This window comes from Triticum aestivum, chromosome 1D (assembly GCF_018294505.1).
Source record: "Triticum aestivum cultivar Chinese Spring chromosome 1D, IWGSC CS RefSeq v2.1, whole genome shotgun sequence".
Classification (NCBI taxonomy): Eukaryota; Viridiplantae; Streptophyta; class Magnoliopsida; order Poales; family Poaceae; genus Triticum; species Triticum aestivum.
The window spans coordinates 214,528,392-214,538,832 of NC_057796.1; positions in this window are offsets into that span (position 1 = coordinate 214,528,392).

Sequence of the window (10,441 nt, forward strand, 5' to 3'; positions counted from 1 at the left end):
GACGTCTCTCATCCACGGCGCTGGACCAGGATCCTTTCATCGCCCCCTTTCGCTTCATCGGCGCCGTCGTCCACCTTGCCGTTGCCGCTCCTACGATTGCCTCATCCACGGCAAGAGGATATATCCCCCGACCCGGCCGTCTGCCGTCTAAAGTCTTCTTCCCCGCCGCCGACAGCCATCGCACCCGCAGCACCCTCAACGTATCAGCATAGGCCTACATGGCGTCGCAAGAGAGGTGGTACTCTTCCATATGTGCTTAAGTTATTGATCTCACCCGGAAAATAGATCGTAATTTGTTTACTGTACTTTTCTTGTCCTACCAAATCGTAGTGGCTAGTTGAAAGCAAACATTGGTTGCAAAGTAGCTTTGTCCGGTTTGCACCTTCAGATCCGCCATGGCACGGGCACTATACTCGTAAAGCTTATGGTTTCCCCCCTTTATATTCACTACCATCATCGTAGGTGCTTCGTGTCGTGCTACCACTGCTCCTCAAGACCTCAACCCAAAGCTTACGTGTTGAAATACGAATCTGATATGATGCTCATATCACTAAAACAGAGAACGTTTAATTGGTCACCTAATGTTCCTATATTCGTGTCGAAAAGCATGTGCGCCACCCACTGGTCCAGCTAGTTCCACTTTCCTGATTTTTCTCTTGATGCTTAGGGTTTTCCCCTTTTATCTACTCTACTATGATCTGCGTAGGTGCTTTCTGTCGTACTAGCATTACTCCACCCTTCAAGCTAAACAACACAACACTCAGAATTCGAAAGCTTAGTTGTTCAAATATGATTGTGATATGATACTGATATTAGTTAACCGACACATTTAATTGGTTAGCTAAAGGTCCCACTTGAGTTTCCAAATGCATGTCGCGACATATAGAGAGACAACATAATTGCATTTCTTTGTCACTTGTTGACCGTACTTTCTTGTCCATACCAAACCTTAGTTGTTATTTCAAAGCAAACATCGGTTGCTAACTACCCTTTGCGCGGTTTGCAGCTTCAGATCTGCCATCCCACTGCCACGGTCAACACTATACTCATCATGCTTATGTTTTCCCCATTTTATGGTGACCACAATCAGCCTACGTGGTTCGTGTCGTAATAGCACTGCTCCACCCATCGAGCTAAACAAGCTTAGTTGTACAAATTCATATCTCATATTATTGCTGGTATTAGTAAAACTGAGAGATGTTTAATTGGTTAGCTAAATGTTCCTACTTTAGTTTCGAAATGCATGTGAGCCACATATGGAGAGACCGGAAATAATAGTATTTCTCTGTGCGCTCTGGTTCATCATGGGTGGCCAACCGACATTGTATTGAAAGACTTGTAATATCTTCAATCTGCTTGCTCTTCTGCTCTTCTTTAAGATGATACTCTTCTCTTGCGGTCGACTGGTCAGGTCGAGTTGTTCTCCCTTAGTATATTTTGAATTTGTCAGGTCAGGTTGACTTGTTCTTCTTTACTATATGTTGAAGCTATCATCTGCGAAGTGTCATCACTTCTGGAGCTCTCATATTTTGAGTAGTAGGCCACATTATATTAATGCACACAACAAATTACAGCATGCATGGCATCTTTTTAAAGAATTGCAGAGATAGCACAAAGGGGTTTACAGGGAGGCAGTATTGGATTAGAATCACTTCTGCATTACAAAGAAAATCTCACTTGTTTTTATGTTTTGATGCATGTCAGATATTGAACATTATCAAAATGAATATGAGAATGGGCACACAAGAGGAATATTGTGGAACGATCCACTAGCTAACAAACTTGGCATGGTGGAGGATGGCCTATCTTATTCACCCATCAAGGTGCTTGCTCTAACTTTGCAAAGTTGTATTGGTCGCACATATTTTGCATCTGACCTCTTGCATTACTTCTACTTTGTTACACCATCTGCTTAGTTTAAGCATCATAATGAGTATATGCCATACCTATCCATTTTCTGTACCTATTCCATGTGTCATCACACTATGTTTTTCCAGTCAAATGTTGTTCTTTCGTAATAGATGTCCAAAAGGAAGAGGGTGAGTGCAGCCCTCAAGGAGTACAAACTAGGTATTTGGAAAAGGTAGTGATACCTGTTAAATCAGATAGATCAGCAGCCACAGAAAACACGGGCCCAACTGTATCACACTTTACCCCTACTCCAGTGGCCAAACCCCTATTAGAACTGCTGGGAGCCCAGCGTCAGGTACTGTCTATGATATCAATTCAAAATTTGAACTCCTAAATTTCTGCTTGTGCCTTACCTTCTCTCTTGTATGAAAACTAATTTCAGATGAATCTCCTTCCTCAAAGGATCATACGATCCCAAAACAATAATGGGCTCTGCATTGCTCTTGTCAGTACCTCTCTCCCTTTTGCCTTGTAATGATGTACTTAATTAATTCTATTTGATTATGTATCATCAGTCTGCACCTGAGCTTCATTATCCTCTGTTTCTTCCAATATTATTTGATCTATATTTACTCTTTGCAAAATGTAGAATAATGGCAACGCTTATAAAGAATTTTCTTTGGGGAATTTATTGAATTATCCTTCCATCAACATGGAGAAGGGCTTTGTCCAGCCCGTGTTAACATGTAATGTAAGTTCATCCTTCTCAAACCTTCAAACTTTGTTCTAGTATAGATTTGGATAGGCATCATTTCCTCCACTGCTGTTTGCTTTGCTGATTACATCTGATTGGATGTTTGCAACAACTACCAGTTTCAAATTGTAGTTGTAAAAACATGTTCCTTATGCAGAACAGATCCATTTATTTGCTTATATAATTGTGAAACCTGTTACGTGTCTCCTTGTTTCTCTTTCAGACTCGTATCTCTTACGCCAGGCAGAACTTTAGGGAAGATAGTGAGCCAAACCATCTTGAGGACAGTGAGATGACCCCAAGGTCCTGTCTTGATGAAGACAGTGAGTTGAAGCTACTCACCATCAGGTGTGAGACAACCTCTGTGCAGTCGCTGCCTCAATCAGTTCGACTTCTTCAGTCTCAACTTAAAGCGGAAAGGCTTGCTTCAGCTCAGCTCCGACTTGAAGTCAAAGATGCAATGAAGATGTCAGAGGACTGTCGTGCGCACCATCATGCATTAAATCTAGTGTTGATGCATCTATCATTGACACAACTGAGGTCTACTCAGCTTCTTCAGCTGTTTGGGGGGCCCGACGTGGCCAGGCCTAGTGCGTTCTGAAGTGCTCTCAGTTTTTTATATTCTTTTGTCGGCGTGTTTATTTGCACTGGTGGCGAACTTTGATGCCCAGTGGATGTAATGTGTGATAGCCGTGATAGCCTAGCGTAAGTTGCTTGCTTATTTATTTCCTTGTTGTCTTGTTTATTTATTTGCTTGTAGTCATTGCAGTTCTTTTTCCTTGGTTTGCTAGTGGCTGCAATAACCTATTTTTTAAAACTAGGCCACAATAACCATGGGCTAATATTTACTGTAGTGACACTGGGCCTCCTACGGGCCGTAGAAACAGTGGGCCTTCTACGGGCCGTAGAAACAGTGGACCTTCTACGGGCCGTAGAAACAATGGGCCTTCTACGGGCCGTAGAAACAATGGGCCTTCTACGGGCCGTATCATCAATGGGCCTTATACGGGCAGTATGATCGATTGGCCAAACATGGGCCAATAACAGGCCGCATTATGGCCGTAAACGGGCTAGAGTTGGAATCGTCCGTTCATGGGCCGACCGTAACGGGCCATCGTTAATAGGCCGTATTTGGTGACGCTATGAAAACGGCCCAACGTATTAACGGACCACAAACGGGCCGACTGTAACCACGGGCTAAATTTGGCCCACAAGCAGAAAATGACAGTAACGGGCCGTAAGTAAACGAATGCTGAAAATGAGCCCAAGAATAAATGGGCTCTGAGAAGGCCGAAAGATAACATGGGCTGGAAACGGCCCAACGGAATAACGGGCCGTTAATGGGTATAAAGTGATACACTGTTCATTACGGGCCAGTTTCACCACGGGCCGTTAATGGGTGTAAAGTGATACACTGTTCATTACGGGCCAGTTTCACCCCGGGCCGTTAATAGGCCAAGAGTTACATAGGGCCTCATATGGGCCGAAAGACATCATGGGCCATACATGGGCCAGAAGTGAAAACGGGCTGGAATCATATTGGGTGGCCCAGATGACGCTACTAGGCCTAATTCGGATAGGGCGTAACGGGCCTTGGGTTAGCGGGCTGTAAATGGGCTATATGCGAACATGCCGTTAACAGGCTTTACATGGGCCGGCCCGCCACCTTTTGACCAAGTCAAACGGGCCGGCCTTTTCACAGGAATGGGCCTCTGTTGGGCCGTGCCACGTGTCGACGTATCATAGGCGCCTTCTGTCCAATGAGTGGATGACATCTGTCCCAAGGATGAGCCGACACGTGTCTCCTCCAGCCAATGATGATTTTACACGTGGAAAATCCCCATTGGTCGCGGCTGTTAATGGGTTATCGGATCCAAAACCCGACCCGATAGCTTAACGGCGTTCCGTTACGATGGATGCCACGTGTCGGTCACCCTTGACGAAAGCACTTCTGTGACGCGCGATTTATCGTCATGGAAGTGGACACTTCCGTGATGATAATTTTGGCAATGTCATGGAACACTTCTACGACAGCACAGGTATGACTATCTTGATTCTGTCATAAATTTGTCATGGATGTACATGCATGACAGAAAATGCGACCTACTGTGACAAACACGTTCCATCACAGAAGTGTATTTTTTGTAGTGTAGTGATGGATGTAATTGTATATTCCAGAGGATGATGGTTGGGGGGAGAGGAAGCTGGCCCAGTACGACCCGTACGATCCAGAGTTTAGTGACGATGAAGAATATGAGGTAAGCCTACTTGAAATTTGGATTGTTCATTTAGTTCCTTTGACATGGTGTATATGAATCTATAATGTATTAATGCAATTCATTCATGTGTGCAGTATGATTCTAGAGATGATGTGTACAAGGGCAACGTCGCGTCCTTCACAGCCAAGGAGGTGGAGAAGATCAAGGCCAAGGGAGTTGCTTCCTTCTTCAACCGCAAGATCAAGAAGTGGCACTGCCCCTACTGCACCACCAAGCCAAAGCCAAAGGATGGTCGCTTCGATCACCTTTTATCTCATGCAGAGGATTTAGAGATTCGCGGGGAGGACTACGTGATCAGGGGGCAGCATGCTGCACTCACGAAGGGCCTGACTCCGGCATGATGTGATGATGTGATGCTGTGATGAATTGAATCTTTATCTTTTGGGTTAATTTGGGTCCGGTTACTTTTGGTAAACTGAATGTGGCTGTTTATGGTGTGTTGAACTGAATCTATGGTGATGCTTGTAATGTATTATGCTATCTATATTTGTCTGTCCTCAAATTAGCCTGTGGTGTATGGTTAGTTCTGTTTAGATGTTGTGAACTATGATTTTAGGTGCTGCAATGATCACACATGTTGTTTTAGTGTTGATTCACTGATCAGACATGTTTCTTCAGTGTTGCTTCACTGATCACACAAGTTGTTTCAGTGTTGCTTCACTAATCACACATGTTGTTTCAGTGTTGCTTCACTGATCACACATGTTATTTGTATCATGTTTCTTAATCAAATCAAATGCATGCTTTTTCCCACTAGCATGTTTCATTATCCGATGTTTTGAACTAACATTCGACATGACAGTATAAATTCAGGAAAATGCAAAAAAAACTTGGCAAACTATCTATGTTTGTGTAGGGGATCATGTGTGCAAAATTTGAGGTGATTTAGAGGAGGTCAAAGAAATTTGAATATGAGAAATGTGCTCCAAATGAGCTCCCAAGCTAGGGTAAACAGCCCATTTGTAATCAAGTTTTTTTGGACCTACTCTAAATGAGCCAAATGTTTTTTATTAACACCTATTCAATCTATATAGTGTAGATTCGAAGTCTCACTATTTTTTGAATTAATCTTCATATTTTTACATTTTCTTTTAAAAAAATATGCTTTAATATAAAAACTATTAAAAACACGTTTAAAATATGAAAATGGAAAACTAAGTTCAGATCCTTCTTATTCACTTTGAAATAAAGCTTTGGTGATTTTTTTTATTTTTTTATTTTCAAAAACAGAAGGTAACCCTACCTCATCTCCTTGAACTCAATGAAATCTTGTAGGTGATAGCTCATATGTGTGAAGGTTTTCTAATGAAAATGACCATAGACCAAGTTTATGATTTTTGGTTGGTAACATGTCACGTAAGACAACATTGTGCGCATGCTTTATATTTTTTTGATTTTTTTAATTAATGGTGCTCATTTGACCTCGATCATGCCAGCTAGGGTTTTTTCATGAAAATGACCATAGACTAAGTTTAGTATTTTTCCTCGTTAGTGTGTCTTATAAAACGACGAACGGCGAAGGTTTCATATTTTTCGATTTTTTTAAATTAGTTATGCTCAGTCAATGCTTTCGAAACCCCGTTGACCAGCTCAAAACCCGTCTAAACCCCGCGGGATTTCACCTAGCCCTAGCTCCAAACGTCAGCCGTCTGATCATAGCCTGGCGCCAAGCGACAGCCCTTAGATGTGGTCTCTAGAAGGAATTCGGTGGGCAGGTTACGTGCAGGCTCCGGGCCATTGGATCACAAGGATGGCTCCGCATCGTTGGATCATGGGGCGGTCCGCGACAGGCGATCCTGTTGGTTGTGCTCGGCTACTCGCCCACCACTGACTTCGTGAAAAAACGTTGTTATTGGTCCCAAAAGGAAACCAAGCTCTGGTTGGGCTGTCGAATTGCGTCGTTTTTTTGTGAACGTGTTGGCTCTGTTTTTTGTGAACGTGCTAGCTCTGTTTTTTGTGCATTGTTTGAAATTATACAACAATTGGAAAATACAAAATGACCAAATTTATAAGGGCCAAATTTATTTTTATCATGCAAAATGGCCACAAACTATTCAAAAATGGGTCATTTTGCATTTGTCTAATGGCCACAAGCCCTCTATCTTTTTTTATCATGCAAAATGACCAAATTTATAAGGGCAAATTTATTTTTATCATGCAAAATGGCCACAAGGCCTTCAAAAATTGTCTCTTTTTGTTCATATAATATATATGACCACGGATTCCCATGCGTGCAATTAGCTTCTTTTTCTTCTTCTTTTCAAACCACCGTTTCCCACGCGTGTACACTCCCGATGTTGCGGTGGGTTTGAAAACAGGCTACTTCACATTTGACACCCTTCACATCTGACCCCGTTATTGCCACGGCCAAATAACACGTAGCACTACGGCTATTTAAGCCACCCTCTGCCTCTGCCATCCCTCATCCATCTCCCATCCTCTGCCATCTGCCCTTCTTGCTCTTCGACCCCTTCTCCTTCTTCTGCACATCCCTCAGCTCATTTGACCTTGATCATGCCACCTAGGTTTTTTTATGAAAATGAGCATAGACCAGGTTTAGTATTTTTCCTCGTTAGTGTGTCTTATAAAATGACGAACGGCGAAGGTTTCATATTTTTCGAATTTTTTTAAATTAGTTATGCTCAGTCAAAGCTTTTGAAACCCCATTGACCAGCTCAAAACCCCTCTAAACCCCGCGGGGTTTCGCCTAACCCTAGCTCCGAACGTCAGCCGTCCGATCATAGCCTGGCGCCAAGCGACAGCCCTCAGATGTGGTCTCTAGAAGGAATTCAGTGGGTAGGCTGCGTGCAGGCTCCGGACCTTTTGATCACAAGGACGGCTCCGCATCGTTGGATCATGGCGCGGTCCGCGAGAGGCGATCCTGTTGGTTGTGCTCGGCTGCTCGCCCACCACTGACTCCGCGAAAAAAACGTTGTTATTAGGCCCAAAAGGAAACTAAGCTCTGGTTGGGCCGTCGAATTGCGTCATTTTTTTTGTGAACGTGTTGGCTCTGTTTTTTGTGCATCTTTTGAAATTATACAACAATCGAAAAATACAAAATGACCAAATTTATAAGGGCCAAATTTATTTTTATCATGCAAAATGGCCACAAACTATTCAAAAAGGGTCATTTTGCATTTGTCTAATGGCCGCAATCCCTCTATCTTTCTTTTATCATGCAAAATGACCAAATTTATAAGGGCCAAATTTATTTTATCATGCAAAATGGCCACAAGCCCTTCAAAAATTGTCTCTTTTTGTTCATATAATATATATGACCACGGATTCCCACGCGTGCAATTAGCTTCTTTTTCTTCTTCTTTTCAAACCACCGTTTCCCATGCGTGTACACTCCCGATGCTGCGGTGGGTTTGAAAACGGGCTACTTCACATTGGACTTGCCACGGCCAAATAACACGTAGCACTACGGCTATTTAAGCCACCCTCTGCCTCTGCCATCCCTCATCCATCTCCCATCCTCTGCCATCTGCCCTTCTTGCTCTTCGACCCCTTCTCCTTCTTCTGCACATCCCTAAGCCATGCAGACCAACCTACCACTTCCCACCCACCATGTCGGAGAGGCTTTACCCTACCGGCGTGTACATTGATCGCACACTACGTGTGTGGGCGATATCAAGGTTGAGGACCGCAAGGAACTTCACCGAGTTCTTCCTCGCGTCCGGCTACCACCACCTCCCGCGGGGATCTCCAACGATGTTCTGCGTCGAGGAGGTCATCCAAAACTGGGTGGTGGTTGCTCTACTTGCCCACTTCACCAACACATTCGACGCCTTCTACCTCCTCGGCCGGGTGTTTTGGTGCGGCTCCGAGTTCATCGCTTTCGCCACCCACAACAGGTTCACGGAGTACACCAACACCTTCCCCAATGCGACGCGCATCCACACTCTTTCGTACCCCATCAACAACGCCCCGGAGGAGCAGTGAAAAGGGCGCCCGAAGGAGGAGCGAGGTGGAGAAGGCGGCGGCTAGGGTTCTAAACCCTCTGTCTTTTTTTAGTCTATGTTATGTTAAGTTGTAATTGAACTATGTTGGAGTTGCTATGGGCTTGTTGGCCCTTTTCTTAAGTTCTATTATTAAGTTTTCTATCTATTCTATTATTAAGTTCTTCCTAGTTTGAACTATGTGATCGTGCTATGGGCTTGTTGGCCCTATCTACATATTGGGACTACATATTTGTCGATTGTTTTCTTAAAGAGCTCGGTTTGTTAGTAGGGTTCCCTTGTTAGTAACCACCTAGTGCATGCAAGCAAGCTTTGTTAGTAGGGATGAATGAGTAGATCTAAGCAAGGGAGTGGCTCTTTTTTTACACAAGCCACAAATATGTAGCCACCTAGCTAGAAGAGAAGAACCACCGGCAGTGACCGTCGCTGCATCCGTGGCGGCTGGCGTGCAAGAAAGCTGCTCGGTCAGTGCATCATGGTGGACGCATCGGCGCATCGTGCCATCATGGCATCGGCGCATGCAGGCTCGATCAACGCATGCAGGCTCGATCAACGCATGCAGGCTCGATCAACGCATGCAGGCAGGCTTTGCTGGGTGCATGCATAGCAGGCTTCTGTCCTGGCGGCGCGCGCAGGCGTTTAATGCAAGGGACGGCCCGACGAAACCATGGCCCAACGGTCGAACAACAACACCACCCAACACGGCCCCACTTGTCAGGTCCAACGGACGACACAGTCCAGCGCATCCCCACTCGTCAGAGTTAACGGTCAAGCCTTTGACCCGACGGCGACGTCCGTTGTGACCAGTTATGAGGGTTTCTATCAAGGGAGTGGGGAAAATTGAGCAAAAATTAAGAGCGCGGGGATGAATGAGTAGAGCTAAGGAACCAGGGGCACAAATGTAAAAATCCCTTAATAAATCTCCTATAGAAACCAGCATGACCAAGGTAACTTCTTATACCTTTGATATCTTTAGGACACATCATTTTTTCAATAGCATCAACTCTATCTTTATCATCTTCAATACCTCTTTCGGAGATCTTATGCCCGAAGACAATACCTTCATTAACCATAAAGTGGCACTTCTCCCAATTAAAGACAAGATTAGTTTCTTCACATCTCTGCAAAACTCGATCAAGGTTGCTTAAGCAATCATCAAAAGCAGTTCCGTAAACGGAGAAATCATCCATGAAAACCTCAACAATCTTTTCACAAAAATCAGAGAATATAGCAGTCATACATCTTTGAAAGGTAGCAGGTGCATTACATAAACCAAAAGGCATGCGTCTATAAGCAAAGGTACCAAAAGGGCATGTAAAAGTAGTTTTTTTCTTGATCCTCTTGTGACACAGGTATTTGCGAAAAACCAGAGTAACCATCTAGAAAGAAAAAGTGTGTATGTTTTGATAGTCTTTCCAGCATTTGATCAATAAAAGGTAGAGGATAATGATCTTTCCTAGTTGCTTTGTTTAACTTTCTAAAATCAATTACCATTCTATAACTTGTAACAATTCTTTGTGGAATAAATTCATTTTTATCATTAGGAACAACAATAATCCCTCCCTTCTTAGGGACACAATAAGCAAGACTTACCC